General features: G+C 47.4%; 2 pseudogenes across 2 annotated transcripts in view; both read right to left on the bottom strand.

The window, feature by feature from the left end:
* Nucleotides 1-17,804, bottom strand: part of LOC310824109 (cytochrome P450 3A27-like) — a 141,198-nt pseudogene that overhangs the window by 52,374 nt on the left and 71,020 nt on the right. The window lies entirely within an intron of this gene.
* On the bottom strand, nt 13,095-15,289 carry LOC310823666 (polyadenylate-binding protein 1A-like; annotated as a pseudogene). The gene is made up of 4 exons: nt 14,414-15,289; nt 13,707-14,280; nt 13,379-13,606; nt 13,095-13,303 (listed from the first exon to the last, which is right to left on the bottom strand). The product of its transcript is annotated as a polyadenylate-binding protein 1A-like (transcript).

Genomic DNA, 17,804 nt, shown 5'->3' with positions numbered 1-17,804 from the left:
TGCGTACATTTAATAGCATGTCTTAACGTAGGTCTCGAGTGAAAAGACGCTCAGCGACCGTACTGCAGTGTTGCCTTGGAGACAGTCAACAAAGGTAAAATTATCCATACAAATGTTGTCTGTTAACTACGGAATTGGTATTCTGTCTTAAGCTGAAGCACGGCCTTTTGGTTATTGAACAGCTCTTGTGAGCTTACCATGTCATTAGTCTGTTATTTAAGTGTATAGTAGGATAATGCCTAGTGCACATTGTAATTAATATTGTTAATTATGTTCTTGCTGTGTATTTATGTATGGCTTACTCTGTCTGTTTGTGTCCTCAGGTAGCAGTTGCCACTGCTGTTTTGCCTACCATAAGTTCACGATGTAATGGTAGCTTTTGCCCCTTTTGGTTTGGTTTCTTTCTCTTGTTGTTTAGTTTTGTATTATCTGAATCGGCCTTCTACTTAGTTGCCTCTTTTTGGCTCCCTCCCCCACGGCATTGAGATACATGGGGTATTGGCTGTCCCGGTAGTCTGCTGCATTTAAGACACCATCTAATGTCCAGCTTTCCTTGTCCCTTCTCCCTTCCAGAGCTAGTGAAGCTGTTCATGGGACAGGTCGCCGGAGTCAAGTCTTCCCCCTGCACTGCGCACCGTGTTTTTGTAGTGGTAATCTGCACTTATTCACCATATCTGTGATCACCTACATTTTGCAGTGTCTTGTGCCTGTGTGTGTTTGTGTGGATAGGCACTGGAAACGAGAGCACGAGTGGTGTGTCGCCCACTTCTCATGGACAGGTAACCGCCCCTTCCCCAACAGCTCTACTATATCTTTGCTGTGTTGTAACAGTTACCTATCTGGTGGCAGCCATTACCCCCCTCTCTTTGCTAAGGCATAACTAAACGAATGACAGAGTGGCCTTTTACTGTTATTTATAAATAAATCTTGTTTATTTTTATAATTGAGATCACGTCTCTGTCCTTACTTTGTTTCGTATCTGTGTGGGAACCCGCTTGTCTCAAGCAAGGTGTGTAACAGCTTACCTCTGTAATATCCTGGTGGGAAAGGCCCCAGGTGGCGTTGTCGTGCACTCTAGAGCCAAGACCTTATAAACTACCAGTTGGTCACACATAGTTCTGCTGCAGCCGCATCTTACCCTTGACCAGCAAGATAGCCACCGTGAGCAGGAGAAATGATTTCATCTGCGCCTTCATCTTCCAAGTCTGTGTGTCCAACACTGAGAGTCTCAAGTTTTTTTTATAGTCCTTTGTCAAGTGCCAGTGTTGAGCAATCACAGGCTTCTGTGGAACCTCTCCTGCAATGTATTTTCATCCTTTGTACGTTTGCTTTCTGTGCTAGAGTCAGCATTTCTTTCCTGCTCTCATCAGAGGTGCATGTTTAAGCAAGAGCTGCTCTCCTTCGAAAAAAAACCACTGGTGAACTTAGCAACCACAAACATGCTGGTAAGCCATGGATGACTTCCACAGTGGATGACTGAAGAATACTCACCATAATTAAGAAAAAACCCAAAACAACTGTCACACAGATCAGGAACACTCTCCAGGAGGTAGTTGTGAATGTGTCAGAGACTACTATCCCCAAAATACATCACCAGCCAAACTACAGACACTTCACTGCAAGGTGCAAACCACTAAATCCTCAAAGAGGATGATACAGTTTGCTAAAAAGTACCTAAAAAGCCTGCAGAGGTCTGGAAAACGGACAGATAAGACGAATATTATCATGTACCAAAGTGATTGCAAGAGGAATGTTTGGAGAAAAAAGGATCTGCCCAAGATTTACAGCATACCACCTCATCTGTGAAACACGGTGGAGGGGGTGCTACCAAAAAGTGGAAAGTTTCTGACTGGCTAAGTCAATCTTCAGATTTAAATCCAATTAAACATGCATTTCATTCGCTAAAGAGGGAACTTAAGGCAAAAAGACCAAAAAACAAACAACTACTGAAGATGGCTGCAGTACAGGCCTGGCAGAGGATCACCAGAGAAAATATACCAAGTGTCTGGTGGGGTCAGTGGGTTGCAGACTTCAGGCAGTTATTGCATGCAAAGGATTGTCGACCAAATACTAAACATCAGTACTTCATTTGGATATCATCAATTTTTTCCCATTTCGTTCAGAGCCCTGAAATAGGGGGAGTATGTTTCAAAAAGGTTGTACTTGATACTAAATGATGAAGCCAATCTGAAAAAAAAACATTGAATTAAAACTGAGAATCTCTACTTTGACCCCATAGTAATTGTTTGATTTCAAATCCAAACTGTTGGAGCATAGAGCTAAAAGAAAGTCAAAATGCTTCCTCTTTCCAAGACATAAGGAGGGCATAGTATATACAGTACCTGTTTTTATTCGGCCTTATGTCCAGGGATACACCCGGTTTGTATTAGTTATTGAGCGTATGAGTATTCCTGGATCATACAGATATAATGGTATGCACTGCCAGAATAGTGCCCCAGTAATATTTCATATTAGTTTTGAGCCAACTTTACAATACACAGTGTATTTGTTTGAGGAAAATACATTTTATTTTGTGTGTTTTAATCATTGAAGTGTGTCCTAAGATGTATTTTTTCTTGATATTGTTCACAGTGGCACTTATTTCACAGATTGTTTTACAAACGGAGTACACTGCCATGAGAATGCCATTAATTGAAGACAGTTCAAAAGTTATCTTGCCACTCTAAACAATAGGTACATCAACCCAGTTTTCAATAAAACAAATTGCAAACACACAGATCTTTCTTTGGTGAAAAAGTGTATGACAAAAAAAGCAAACAGCAACATAGTAGAATAGGTTGGAGAGATTATATCAACACGCTCCTCCACTGATTCTCTGACAGAAGGTGCTCTGTTCTTTCTAATGCCACTGTTTCCAGAATAATTATAATAATAGCTTTATTTGTATAGTGTGGAAATTGCACGGAATCGCAAGAAACAATTTCTCAATTGAGCACACGAATGCGTGTCTCGTTTATTTGACTAGCAAAAATCCCCCGAAACATAAGATGGCGCTGCCCTTTTAACAAACAAGCATCGGGGCACCACGTCATCACACAGATTTATTTAAAGAGACCACGATCCCGGAACAGTCATATTTACATGTATAACAAAGGGTGAATTATGTAAGTTACATTACTACACACGTCCCCCCAGAATTCACCATCAGAAGAAGAAGAAGAAGAAAACAGTCATCGGAGAGGTGGTCGTATTAACCGGCCATAACGGCTGTATCGTACAGGAGGTGGAGGAGACACCACTGCGGCAGGTGTCCCACCCTGACACGGGTGTGGGGCATGGAGTGTGGGGGTTTTGGGAGTGAGGGGAGCAGGGGGCGGGGGCAGAGCTGGAGGTCGCCCGCGTCGTGGGGGCTGGGCCAATTCAATAGGTCTAGCCACGTCCAAATGAGCTGGTTTAAGGCGGTCAATGGAGAGTCGCTCCGGTTTGCCGCCCATGTCCACCACAAAGTGTTTGTCCCCTGTTTCCAACACGCGGAATGGGCCCTCGTAGGGTGGGCGTAGCGGTCCCTTGTGGGCGTCGTGGCGAATGAAAACGTAGTCAGCCGTCTGAAGCCCAGCGGGGATGTGCGACTGAGGGAGGCCGTGATGGGAAGTAGGGACAGGTGCGAAAAGCCTCGCATTGTCCAGTAGCGTGGCCCGCTGGAGTGTCGCAGACCAAGGAACGGTGGTGTTAGGGACAAAATCCCCTGGAACCCGCAGCGGCTGGCCGTAGACAAGTTCTGCGGATGAGGACTGTAGGTCTTCCTTAGGTGCAGTCCTGATGCCCAGCATTACCCACGGGAGCTTGTCGACCCAGTTGCTGTCTTTGAGGCTGGCACGAAGAGCAACCTTCATCGACCTATGAAATCGCTCACAGAGTCCGTTAGCCTGCGGGTGATAGGCGGTCGTGCGGTGGAGTTTCACTCCGAGGCTCTGGGCGACAGCGTTCCACAGCTCAGACGTAAACTGCGCACCCCGGTCAGAGGATATGTCCGAAGGAGTGCCGAAACGGGCAACCCAGGTGCCGATAAATGCCCGTGTCACCTCGACAGATGCCAGCGTAGTCAGTGGCACAGCCTCAGGCCAACGGGTGGTCCTGTCAACCATGGTCAACAGGTAGGTGAAACCCTGAGAGGAGGGCAGAGGGCCGACCAGATCCACGTTAACATGGTCAAACCGTCTCTCTGGCACCGGGAACAACTCTAACGGGGCTTTAGTGTGGCGGTGTACTTTGGCCCGTTGGCACTCAAGACAGGTGTTAGCCCAGTCCCGAACGTCCTTCTTGAGGCCGTGCCAAACAAATTTAGCTGCAACCAGTCTCTGTGACGCTTTTGAACCTGGGTGGGAGAGACCATGGACGGCATCAAAAACTTGTCGTCTCCATCCCGTAGGAATGATTGGCCGAGGACTGCCTGTGGAGACGTCACACAGGAGCGTGGTGCCGGCATCGCCAAAAACCACATCTTCTATTTTCAGCCCAGTCGTCGAGATCCTAAGGAGCTGCACGTCTGGGTCTGTGGTCTGGTCCGCTGCCATGCGGCTATAATCCAAACCAAGATGGACTGCTCCTGCCACGGCCCGTGACAGGCAGTCCGCCACCTGGTTGTCCTTACCGGCAACGTGCTGTAAATCCGTGGTGAACTCGGAAATGTAGGACAGATGACGTTGCTGGCGGGCAGACCACGGCTCAGCCACCTTGGCCATGGCAAAAGTCAGCGGCTTGTGGTCGACAAAAGCAGTGAAGTGTCGACCTTCCAGCAGGGAACGAAAGTGTCTGATGGCGAGGTAGAGACCAAGCAGCTCCCGGTCGAAAGTGCTGTACTTCCGCTCGCTGGGGCGCAACTGACGGCTGAAGAAAGCAAGCGGCTGCCAGGCCCCGCCTACCCACTGCTCGTAGACGGCACCGACAGCGTAGTCCGAGGCGTCTGAGGTGATGGCGATGGAGGCTGTGGCAGAAGGATGTGCCAGCATAGTGGCGTTCGCCAGGGCTGCCTTAGTGTCAGCAAAGGCCTTGTCCCTGCTCTCAGTCCAGTCCACAGCGTGCTTGGGCTTACCTTTCAAGGCCTCGTGCAAGGGCTGCATGAGCTGGGCGGCTCGAGGGATGAAACGGTGGTAAAAATTCACCATGCCGAGGAACTCCTGCAGGGCTTTGACAGTGAGCGGGCGTGGAAACTGTGCGACCGCCTCCACCTTTGATGGGAGAGGGACTGCACCGTCCCTAGTGACTCTGTGTCCCAGGAAATCGATGGTGGAGAGACCAAACTGGCACTTGGAGGGATTGACAATTAGCCCGTGTTGGCTGAGCCGCTCAAAAAGTGTTCGGAGGTGCGCCAGGTGCTGAGATTTGGACGTGCTCGCTATCAGGATGTCGTCCAAATACACAAAAAGAAAAGGCAGGTCCCGTAAAACAGAGTCCATGAGGCGTTGAAAAGATTGGGCAGCATTTTTAAGGCCGAAAGGCATCCTCAAGAACTCGAAAAGACCAAACGGCGTGATCACTGCTGTTTTGGGAATGTCCAGTGAGCGTACAGGCACCTGATGATATCCCCGGACGAGGTCTACCTTAGAAAAAATCACCATACCAGCCAGGTGTGCTGAAAAGTCCTGTATGTTCGGGACTGGGTATCGGTCAGGTGTCGTTGCCTCATTAAGCCGCCGGTAGTCGCCACACGGGCGCCAGCCGCCGCCAGGTTTGGGGACGATGTGGAGGGGTGATGCCCACGGGCTGTCGGATCGGCGGACTATACCCAGGCGTTCCATGTTAGCAAACTCAGCCTTAGCCACGGCAAGCTTGGTCGGTTCGAGGCGCCGAGCACGGGCGTAGACGGGTGGACCAGTAGTGGCGAGATGGTGCTCCACACCATGCTTCACGGCAGACTCAGAGAAAGTGGGCTGAGTGAGGGCTGGGAAACCAGCAAGTAGACGGTGGAAGTCATCTGAGGCAGAGAGCATGCTCGACAGTCGTATGGAGTCAGCCCCGCTAAGTGTGCACGTATAAGAACAAAACGTGACGGCGTCAATCAAACGGCGGTTCTTAACATCCACCAACAGTCCATGTGCACACAAAAAATCGGCGCCGAGGAGGGGAACGTCAACTTTAGCTGTAACAAAATCCCAGCCAAACCGATGCCCTCCGAAACACAACTCGATGTACCTCGTTCCATATGTGCGGATGGAGCTCCCGTTAGCCGCTTCCATAGAGGGGCCGTGGCTGTCGGTCACCATGTCCAAACGGGATGCAGGCAGGACGCTCCTCTGTGCTCCCGTGTCACACAGGAAACGTCGTCCGGAGATGCTGTCCCGGATGAAAAGTAGCCTGCCTACACGGCCGACGCTCATGGCAACTACTGAGCGCCGGCCCTGGCGTTTCCCAACCCGCTGAAACTGCATGGCGAACGGCATTTAAGAGCCTTCGGTCCAAACTTGGCATGATAAAAACACAAGCCTGAAGATTGCTGGGGGCCTGAAGACTGCTGCCGACGAGAAGAGGTTGCAGCGATGAGCGTGGAGTCGTCCAGTGTCGCAGGAGCGACGTGCGCGGGAAAAAGCGCGGCCATGACACAGTGCCCCTGACTCGCCAGGAAAACGTTATCAGCCTCTTCAGCCAGTCTCCGACAGTCCGTGATTGTGGTGTTGGCCAATGCAGCTCTAACATGGGAAGGCAGCTGACGCAGAAAAAGCTGAACGAAAAGGAAATCGGGTTTGTGCTCGCCCAGGAGATCCAGCATACGGTCCATGAGCTCAGACGGTTTGCTGTCGCCTAGCCCTTGAAGGGAGAAAAGCCTGTTGGCCCTCTCAACGTCCGACAGTACAAAAGTTTTCAACAGGTGTTCTTTGAGCGTTGCATACTTCTCAGTTGCCGGAGGATTGGTAAGGAGGCTCACCACTCTGGATGCTGTCGAACTTCCGAGAGCCGACACAACGTAGTAGTACCGTGTTGTATCCGCGGTGATCTCCCGCAACGCGAACTGCGCTTCGGTCTGGGCAAACCACGCCGACGCTGCCGATTCCCAGAATTCGGGGAGTTTGAGGGAAACAGCGTTAGCGGTCATGGTCGTGTCGTGTCTCTGGATACGTCCAGCAAACAAACGTCAGGGTCACCAGTGTGGAAATTGCACGGAATCGCAAGAAACAATTTCTCAATTGAGCACACGAATGCGTGTCTCGTTTATTTGACTAGCAAAAATCCCCCGAAACATAAGATGGCGCTGCCCTTTTAACAAACAAGCATCGGGGCACCACGTCATCACACACAGATTTATTTAAAGAGACCACGATCCCGGAACAGTCATATTTACATGTATAACAAAGGGTGAATTATGTAAGTTACATTACTACAATAGCACCTTTCATACAGACTATGCAGCTCAAAGTGCTTTGACAGTTCAGCACGACCATATCACAATCATAATAATGAATAGTTCAGCAAAACCACATCACAGTAATGAATAGACCAACATTAATAAAAAGAAAAAAACAATAAAATATTTCTTTTAAAAATAAGAAGAGTAGGAAAAAAGTATTAATATTTATGTATGCCAGGTTAAAAAGATATGTTTTCAGCTGTCGTTTAAAAATGTCTACTGAGTCCACCTTTCTAATACCTTTTTCATATACAATGAAAAAAATGATAGGCGTCAAGAGAGCCACGCCCAGGAGAAGAGGCACAGAGGGAGCCAAGACTCCCAGTAAGAGTGGCAAACCCAGTAGAAGAGCCCTTGCTTTCCCCACTGGAACATTTCTTCCCCCTTCTGGAGCCTCTGCCATTGCTTCTTCTTGTCTGTACGGGCTGTATTCTTGACTGTATTCACGAAGAAATTAACATATTTTTGTTGGAAAAACAACTGTACTGAGATTATAACATAATGTAACCAATGTAGTGAGATGTTGCACAAGGATTTCCAATGCACTCAGTACCTGCAAAGCCTCTTTTGGCTTCATAGTTTCACAAACCAAGTTTCAGCTGAGAAGGTCCCTTTGACCCTGGATTGGATGAGTGACATCCAAATTGCACAACTTAAGTTCCTATAGAGAGAGATTGACAGTTAGCCAAGAATTAAGAGTGCTTCACTACTGCACTAATAAGTTGTGGTCATCACTCATCAAGCAAAGCCCTTGGTCAATCTCTTTATAGAATCAGAATCAGAATCAGATTCAGATTCAGAATTCTTTTATTTGACCAAGTATATTTGCACATACAGGAAATTAACTTGGTGAGGTTGGTGCATGGGAACAATAGCAAAAACAATAGCAAATATTGACAAAAGATTTACAAAATAGCAAAATATTAACAAAATAGCAATAACTAATTTACAAAATAGAACAATAAAACATTACATTTTGTAGGCTGTGCGAAGTTAAATGGCAATGAGGCTAAATGAGGAGGGGCGGTTGGGGCTGGGCTTCTCCTGAAGTCTACTACCATCTCTACAGTTTTTGGGGCGTTCAGCTCCAAGTTGTTCTGGCTTCACCAGAAAGCCAGGCTGTCATCTTCCTCTCTGTAGGCGGACTCATCCTCATTGGAGATTAATCGAATACATTTGGGATTGAGTGAGTGGTGAAGCCTGTTCTCCAGTCTGAGTAAATTAGTTTAATCTTGTTTCTAGTCAGAGTGCTCTTAGTACTAGTTTGTTTTGCTGTGGCTATCCTTCCTTAAGCCTGTTCTTGAGTCTGAGTAAGTTAGTTTAATCTTGTTTCTAGTCAAAATGCTGTTAGGAGTTGTTTGTTTTGCTGTGGCTATCCTGCCTTACGCTCTGATAGTAGTTTCTGTTGGAAGCTATCTGTTTGAAGTCAATTGCTGTGACGTGCTGTCAATCTCCAGTGGGAGGGCCTAAACACTATTCTGCCAGGTAGTTAACTCCTCCTCACCCTGGACCAGGACTAATACATTTGGGATTGAGTGAGTGATAAAACCTGTCTGGTCGTTAACTGATCGTAAATAAAGGGGAGGGGTTGCTACCCTGCTAGTCATCAGCAATCACAGAATCTACATTTATATTGTGATGATTGCAGAGCGACAGCCTCTGCGACAGCCTCCTGACACAAAGACGAAGGAGTCTATCTGTGGAGTCCACTGGGGAAGGCCTGAGAGGAAGGCCATACAAATAAGTATTTTTTATTCTATTTTGATAATTTTTTCATTACCTTGAGTGTATTGAGCCTACCTATATCCTACATTTCCCACTAACCCTCTCCCTCTATACCGGCAAAAAATCACAATGTGCTTTCTCCCCATTCCTGTTATTTCATCCATCAGGAGGACACATCGAAGCTACACCTCCACCTGCAACCCTTCCAATCTAATCTACCCACCATGCTCAACTGACCACGACCTCACTGTCATGGGAGGACTTTGGAACTGCCAATCAGCGGTCCAGAAAGCAGAAGCTATCAGAAGCCTGCTTCATGTCTCTCCACTTCCTTGCTCTCACAGACATGGATTACACCGGATAACACAGCTACTCCGGCAGCCCTCTCTGATGCCTACTCCTTTTCTCATTCCCCTAGATTCTCTGGTTGAGGAGGAGGAACAGGACTCCTCATCTCACCTAAAGTGGTCACTGTAACGAGTCCCTTGTACAGAGAGGCGGACGCAGTGTGGTGATGAGAGAATGGTCCCGTTTATTTAAGATAATAATTGTAATTCCCACGTTGACTTTCCAGTCCTGGCTTTCCAGCCTTCCCTCCCGAAAGCAGAGGCACACACATCTTAAACCTTTTCGTCAACGAGGCTTCATTCGCAACAGGTGCACAACGAAGCCTCGCTTCCGTAACCCTGGCCACGGTCCTGTAGCTCCCTTTACAGGCCAAACGCTGCATGTCCCCCCACAGTCACATAATGTCCTTCCCCTGTCATATATCCACCTTTGATTTCCATGCTGTTTCTATCACCTCCCCAAACTCAAACTTCACATTGTTGTTATCTATCGTCCACCAGGTCAGCTTGGCCACTTCTTAGATGAGATGGATGTCCTTCTCAGCTTCTTCCCTGAGGACTGCACACCGCTCACAATACTGGGTGACTTCAACATCCAATCGGAGAAGCTTCACTCGTCTGGAGCACTTGACCTTCTCTCCTCCTTCGGCCTTACCCTGTCCCACTCTCCTCCCACTCATAAGGCGGGCAATCAGCTCGACCTTTCTTCACAAGATCCTCCCATACCTCAAACCTCACTGTTACCCCTCTTCCGGTTTCTGATCATCATTTCATATCCTTCTCCCTCCCTCTCAAATGCTCAACCCCCCCAAGCAGTCTCTACCCACACTGTATCCTCTCGTTGCAACCTGCGCACCCTCTCACTCACCGCTCTCTCTTCCTCTGTCTTATCCACCCTACCCTCTGTTGAATCCTTCTGTCTTCTATCCACTGATGCAGCTTCCTCCACCCTCCTGTCCTCTCTTTCCTCATCCTTCGACTCTCTCTGCCCACAGATCTCAAGGCCAGCACTATCCACTCCACGCGCTCCCTGGCTGTCTGAAACCCTGCAAGTTTGTAGAATTGGGCTCTGAGCAGCTGAGAGGAAATGGAGAAAATCTGGCCTTCCTGATGATCTAGACCCTTATCTCTCTCTCCTCCCCAACTACACCTCATCTGCATCAGCTGCTAAAGCTTTATACTACCATTCCAACATTCAATCCTCTGTCTCTGACCCAAGGAAACTGTTCTCCACGTTTTCCTCACTCCTCAACCCTCCTCCTCCCCCCTCCTCTCTGTCTGCCGATGACTTTGTCACCTACTTTGAAAAGAAGGTTGATGACATTAACCCCCCTCCCTCTACCTCTCACCAACAATGCTACCTTTCCTCCCTAACCCACTGTGCAACACCCAGTTGGTTTATCAGATTTCTCCCCCCTCTCCCCTGATGATGTTGTACAACTGGTCACATCCAAGCGGGCAACCACCTGCCCCCTCGATCCTATCCCCTCCCCTTTTCTCCAATCCATCTCCAAAGACCTCCTTCCGTTCCTTACCACCTTAATCAATTCCTCTCTATCCACAGGATCTGTCCCAGCTGCCTTCAAGACAGCCAGAGTCAAGCCTCTTCTCAAGAAACCAACTCTTGACCCGTCTGCTATCCATAACTTCAGACCGGTATCTCTTCTCCTTCTTATCTAAAACCCTTGAACGTGCTGTCTCTAAGCAACTGTCTAACTACCTCCTTCAGAACAACTTCCTTGACCCTCATCAATCCGGCTTTAAAGCTGGGCACTCTACTGAAACTGCTCTCCTCGCCCTCCACTCTGCTCGAACTTCCTCCCTCTCCTCTGTTCTCATTCTTCTGGACCAGTCCGCTGCATTCAACACAGTAAACCACCCTATCCTTCTCTCCACCCAGAGATGCCCTCAGAATTGGGCATCTCTGGCTCTGCACTGTCCTGGTTTGCATCCTACCTGGCCGGTTGGTCCTACCAGGTGACATGGAGAGGATCGCTGGCCTTTCCACGAGCCCTCACCACTGGGGTCCCCCAGGGCTCTGTCCTGGGGCCTTTACTGTTCTCTCTCTATATCAAATCTCTCGGCTCTGTAATTTCTTCACATGGTTTCTCCTACCACACCTACGCAGATGATAGTCAACATTTTCTCTCTTTCCCCCCTTCTGAGTCACAGGTGGCAACACGTGTCTCGGCATGTCTTGCAGACATTTCTGCTTGGATGTCAGCCCACCACCTCAAGCTCAACCTTGACAAGACTGAGCTGCTCTTCCTCCCAGGGAAAGCCTGCCCTCTCCAAGACTTCTCCATCACAGTAGAGAACTCTTCTGTGACCTCCTCCCATACAGCCAAGAACCATGGGGTGATCCTTGACAACCACTTATACTGTGTGGCGAAAATCACAGCGACAGCACGCTCCTGTAGATTCTTCCAAAACTTTAACGTGTTCCAAGGAGTCTGTCTTTTCAAAACGGGTTTCCACCCCATTGTAGCTACTTTCTGAGATCACTCGGCAGGCCTCAACTGTGGCATCTGGGACTACTCTGCCTCCTTCGTCAACAAGTTTGGTGAGCCCTCACTGAGTCAGATGTCAATGCTAAAGAAATTCAGGGGTTCATCCACAACATGGTAACTACCCAAGCCATGTTGTGTTAGAAAGGGACATGTTAAAATTCCCTTTGGAATGCTGTTCTGTACACCCTAGGCCAGTTTCCCCAACACAGATTAAGCCATTTTCAATCGGAAAAAGTATCCATTGAGGATTCACTTTAGGTTACCATGGATTATGGTTACTGCTGTTTGTCATGGGTTATGGGTAATGGAGGTACTTTGTCGAGAAGACATGTCATGTAAGGGTTACTGATAATACTACATGGTTTTCTCTAGATCAGAAGACACATGTCATAAAAGGAGACAAATAATTTCATTCACTGGTTGGGGGGATATAGGTGTGTGATACCGTACCTGACCACCAAGAGGTACCAGTTGTACAGCAGGGCCGTGGCGATGATCACCAACCAGTGGTAGTACAGGTTATCAGCAGGAGCCAGGACCTTAACATCTGTCCTCTTCCTGTCAATGTAGAAAATATACCCACACATGCTCATACCCGCATGTCCGCCCGCACGCACGCACGCACGCACACAATAGCATTAGAGTTATCCTTGACTCGATATTGACTTTCACTTCCTGAAAGTCTTGGTCATTAAAACTGGACTTTTGTCCCAAGTCAATCAGTCACCAAGAAACAAAGGAGCTTTGGCGCAATATCCTCACTAATGCATTAACAGTTATGAACATTTATCTAAATACTTTTCACATTATTCTGTGAAGACAAAATCATGACATTGGAATTGATGGAATGTGGCTAGCTGGGCCATAAAAGTAAAAGTACAACTGTTTAATGATCTAGTTGTTCATTCACATCCACTGTTTCATGCCCAACTGGGATGTGCGTTGTTGGTCTATCTGGTCCAACCAGGGCTTTTACTTTTATCATTGAGGTACAGCTTAACCTTTTCTAGACATCGCTGAGTCAATCATTTTCATTTTGTAATGAAATCATTTTTTAATTTTTCAATATTTTTTCAATGCAAGAATACTTTTATTGGTGAAGTAGGTTTCAAAGTCCGGATATGATTTTTTGTGTTAGCCGCTTGGACCTCAAGCTGGGATGTGGCCAGATTTCTGTGCAGCCTCCTCAGCCCAGTGGGCCTTCAGCACAGCGACAGCTTCATCCACCTTGGAGTGCAGGGACTCTGGAGACTCCAGCATGTGGAGAAGATCACAGTTGTCCATCTCCAGCAGCATGCCGGTGATCTTGGGAGCGATGCTGGGGTGCATGTTGTGGACAGATGGGAAGAGACGCTCACCTGGAGGCAGGGAGAATAAATATCAGTAACAGTAACAGCTAATGGGGATCCATAGAAACAAACAAGCAGACTCACCTATCGTCTGTTTCTGGTCCTCATGGGGAATGGCAGCCAGTATGGAGGCAATCAGAGGCTCCAGGTCCTGGACATGGACAGCAGGCTGCTGCATGAGGACCTGTGGCTGGGGAGCCATGTGCTGCTGGGAGTAGTGTACACCAGCTGTGTACTTGTTCTGGGGCACGACGCGGATCCTGGCTGTAGCTGCATCTGCACTGGCAGGGCGCTGTCTTAAGGCCTGGGTAGCTGAGAGGGAAGATCATCATAATCAAAGGGATATTCATGGCAAATACTGGCATATTGGTATTGTGTCTATGAGCAGCGTTGCTTCACTAAATATACTGACCTATGCGCTGAGAGGTCATCATACGGGGCACCTGGGAGAGTGTGGCCTTCATAGCATTGAAGATCTGAGGCCTGGGAGCCGATAGACACATGGTGTTTGGCCTGTTTTGGAAGTGTTGAGGTTTCACACTCTGGGTAGCCAAGCAAGGAGTGGGTCTCAGCTGAGCCAGCTGGTTGGTGAAGTAAGGGGCAGCACAGTTCTGGGCCTGTGGAATGGCTGCCATGAAGAATCCAGGTGGGGGAGCAACCTGGTAGAGGTTGATGCCTGGTTTGGGAACGGCACAGACGCTGGCCATCCTCTGCATGTGCTGGTTGGTTCTGTGAGCCTGGCGCTCCTCCTTGCGCTTGGCCAGGGCCACATACAGGGGCTTGGTGGCCACGATACAGCCGTTCATCTCAGTCACAGCCTTGGTGGCTGCCTCAGGGGAGGAGAAGCACACAAAGCCAAATCCCTTGCTGCGTCCACCCTCCATCATCACCTTTGCACTGGTGATTGTTCCAAAGTGGGAGAACTCTTTGTGCAGCTGCTCATCATCCAGGCGATCATGCAAGTTCTTCACATACAGATTGACACCCTGCTAGAGAGAAACCCTGTTTAGTGAGATATTTTTCATGTCTCAAATACATCAACAATGTTTACCAGGACTATCAACTTCTTTTTCTTATATAGTCTTTTTTTTTTTAAATCTTTTTTTCTTATACACACACCTGGTATCTGGTCCTGCGGCCCTGCTTCATTTGCTCAAACTGGCGCTTCAGCACAGTCTGGCGCTCTCCTCTCTTCTGGGCGCGGCCCACATAGACCCGCCCCCCATTTATCTCCCGGCCATTCATCTCATCAATGGCCCTCTTGGCATCCTCATGCCTTTGGAAGTTGACAAATCCAAAACCAATGGACTTACCAGTGTCATCAGTCATGACACGGACGCTCAGGGCTGGTCCAAATCTCTCAAACCTCTCCTTAAGGCGCTGGTCATCCATATCCTCTCCAAAGTTTTTGATGTACACGTTAGTGAACTCTCAGACCCTGCATCCAAGTTCAGCCTCTCGTTCTTTGCAAGATTTGAAGTGTCCAATAAACACTTTTCTGTCATTCAATAACGTTCCATTGAGTCTCTTAATAGCTCTCTCAGCAGCCTCCTGTCTATTATACTGCACAAAGCCATAGCCTTTAGAGCCATTCTCATCAGATACTACCTTGCAGGAAAGGATGTCCCCAAACTCAGAGAACCTGTCGTAGAGGTCCTTGCTGTCAAAAGTCTCCACTAAATTCTTAATGAAGATGTTGCCTACCCCACTATTCCTCAGAGAAGGGTCACGCTGAGACCACATGATGCGTATAGGTCTTCCATTGACATCATCAAAGTTCATGGTGTCCAGGGCACGCTCTGTGTCAGCTTGCTGTTGAAAGTTGACATAGGCATACCCAAGAGATTGGTGTGTTATCATGTCCCTGCACACTCTTATAGAGATGATTGGACCACAAGGGCTGAATTTCACATGCAGCATTCCCTCAGTGGTGTCCCTGTGGAGATCTCCTACATACAAGGAGGCCATTGATTGAATGGGCGCACTAGGATTCATGTCTGATGGCCCTTTCAGACAGCAAAAGTTTAAAAAACTGTGAAAAGAACAAATAACATCTACCTATCTTGCTCTACACAGAGGAATTGCAGGTAAATGAATGTCAGGAGTACTGTAGCTGGATTTTAGAACCCCAGCTGCGTGTTCTACATTATGTCATCACATTGTGACATCCTTGACGACTGTATGTGTTGTGTGTAATGTTTTTGAAAAATTCAAACTCCAGTCATTGTTACCTCACAGACCACAGCCAGGGTCCATTTTGTAGCTACGGCCCTGGGTCCAACCATGGTGGCAGGGCCTTCTTTGAAAGTATCATTTCATAGGAAGCTTTGATAGAAGTTGAAACATTTAAAACATAACAACACTATTAATTGAACTAACAGACATTTGTTTGTTGATTCTCTAAACAACTGTTCAACATAGACACATACAGCACATTGTAAAATGTTTAAATAACTTTTTCCTACACTTTGCAAACACTGTATAGACATAGAGCTTCAGATGTAGGATTGACAAACATTCAGATATTTCTTCTAGCTGTTTCCCTTTTTCTTTTACTCTTTTATGGTTTGTAATAATAATAATACATTTATTTATAGAGCACATTTTCGTACAGAGACTGCAACTCAAAGTGCTGTACATAAAAAGTCAGAGAAACAATAGTACAATAGAAGACACAACACCCCCCAACTTTAGACCCTCGCAGAGGACGAGGAAAAACTCCCAAAGAAAAAAAAAAGAAAAAAAAGAAAATGGAAGAAACCTTGGGAGGGGCTACTCAGAGTGGGATCCCCCTACCAGGACGGTCAGGCGTGCAATAGATGTCGAGTTTGGGCAGGCAAAAAGTACAAAATACAAATTGTCATGATGAGTGTGGGACATCCCGATCTGACGTGACATCACAGCAGACAGCAACTCAGTCAGTGCCGCCCTGTGGGAGGGGGGTCTGGTTTAGGGAACTTGTGTAGGGAAGGTGTAGAATGGTGCAGGGTAGAAAGGAAGTGTTGATCAACTCAGGGTCCTTGGCTGGTGCTGGTGATGCTGGCTGGGACCGGGGCTTGATCTGGAGTCGATGGGTTGGGTCGTGGAGTGTGTGCACTGCTGCTCTGGTGGTGTAGGCAAGGGGTTAGTAAGGCAGTGTGTGTGTGAGGGAAGGTGCAGTGAACTTCCCTGTTGGGGCGGGGTGTTGCTCCTCTCCTGGTCCTTGTGCTGGTGCTGGTGTTGGAGTTGTTGGCCAGGGCTTGTGCTGGTACTGGTGCTGGTGGTGTTGCTGGTACTGATACTGATGGTGCTGTTGCTGGCGTTGGAGAGTGTAGATCATCGAGGGTGGGCGATGTGATGTGTGCGAAGGTGTGGCGGGACATGCAGCGTTCGGCCTGTAGAGGGAGCTACAGGACCGTGGCCAGGGTTATGTCGGCGAGGCTCCGTTGCACACCTGTTGCAAATGAAGCCTCGTTGACTAAATGGTTTAAGATGTGTGTGCCTCTGTTTGGCAGGAGAACGGCGACTGGGAAGTCGCCGAGTGTTTTGAGGAGGCTGGAAAGCCAACGAACTGACTTTATGAATAAACGGGACCTTTCCCTCACTACACCACTGCGTCTGCCTCTGTGTATCACGGACATTGTTACAGAAGGCAAGTTTAAATTAGTGTGTTTTGTTTCTTAAAGGTGTTAAGAGTTTCTACCTCTCTGATATGGCCTGGTAGGGCGTTCCAAAGCTTAGGGGCATAGCAGCTAAAAGCCGCCTCACCGCTTCTCTTACGGTTTGGAGTCACTAAGAGAGAGGCAGTGGAGGATTTAAGGGTTCTATTAGGGACATATTCCTGAATGCAATCACCCAAGTATCTTGGTGCTAAACCTTTCACCATTTTGAAAACCAGAAGAAGAACCTTAAAATCTATTCTAAAGCTCACAGGCAGCCAGTGTAGTGTACGGAGTGCTGGGATAATGTAGTCTCTCTTTTTTGTGTGAGTCAATACCCTTGCAGCCGCATAGATACCTTGCATAGATAGATAGATAGATAGATAGATAGATAGATAGATAGATAGATAGATAGATAGATAGATAGATAGATAGATAGATAGATAGATTTCTAATGTGAGCTTTTAGGCATTATTATTATTATGAGTAGTGGTAGGCCTATTATCATTACTAGGCTATTGCTATATAATTATATGAGGTTACATGCTTTATTGTTGTTGTTGTTATTATTATTATCATCATCAGTAGGCCTATTATCATTACTAGGCTATTGCTATAATTGGGAATTGGCACCAGACCTCTGATATGAATTCATGCTTTATTATTGTTATTATTACTAGGCCTATTAGTAGGCATATCATCTGCATTTTTTACAGAAGCTTGCAGGTAGGCGATTTTAATGTGAGACCTGAGCCTGCTTTGCCTTGCAAAGATCCTCAATTCTTGGCGCAATGTCTGATAAACATAGCCTCAAATCATCCTCGATTTGTGCACGATTGCGGTATTTCATTTTGAGTGCAGTAATTTTTGAG

Source organism: Argentina silus, assembly GCF_951799395.1.
Source record: "Argentina silus genome assembly, chromosome: Y".
Taxonomy (NCBI): Eukaryota; Metazoa; Chordata; class Actinopteri; order Argentiniformes; family Argentinidae; genus Argentina; species Argentina silus.
Note: the sequence above shows the minus strand (reverse complement) of the source record. Positions and strands in the feature narration are given on the sequence as shown.